Source organism: Bufo gargarizans, chromosome 4 (genome assembly GCF_014858855.1).
Source record: "Bufo gargarizans isolate SCDJY-AF-19 chromosome 4, ASM1485885v1, whole genome shotgun sequence".
Classification (NCBI taxonomy): Eukaryota; Metazoa; Chordata; class Amphibia; order Anura; family Bufonidae; genus Bufo; species Bufo gargarizans.
In genome coordinates, this window is record NC_058083.1 from 402,625,617 (window position 1) to 402,626,118 (window position 502).

Consider the following 502-nt stretch of genomic DNA (forward strand, 5'->3'; position numbering starts at 1 on the left):
AAAGGGGGATTGTGGACTTGAATGGCCACTGTTTCTGGAGAAACACAAACCCTTATTTCTAATCCCTTATAACCTCTTGAAATCCAGATACTGATCTCAATATTCTGTTGGGCTCTATCTTTCTTTTCTTTCCCTTTGCCCTGTATTTGGATTTGCATTTCAGTTTCGTTTAGGAGAATGATTTGGGTTTAGAATGCAATGTTAAAAAGATTTCCAGAGTTGGTGAGCTAAAAATTATTTATTGCCCGTTAAAGTCAAAACTAGTTCAATTGTAATGAAGATATATTTTTTCTCCTTGTTCATATTACTATGTGATTCATTTGGTTTGTGAAGGCAAGCATATTGATCCGCATAAGGCAGGTTTGTATTATTGCCTATTTGAAGATAACATATGAAATGTAGCTCAATAATAAAGGATAACATAAGATACACCCAAACAGCATGCGATTTATAGCTTGAGAAAAGTGTTGAATCTTATGAAAACTTGGTCATTTTCAACAAT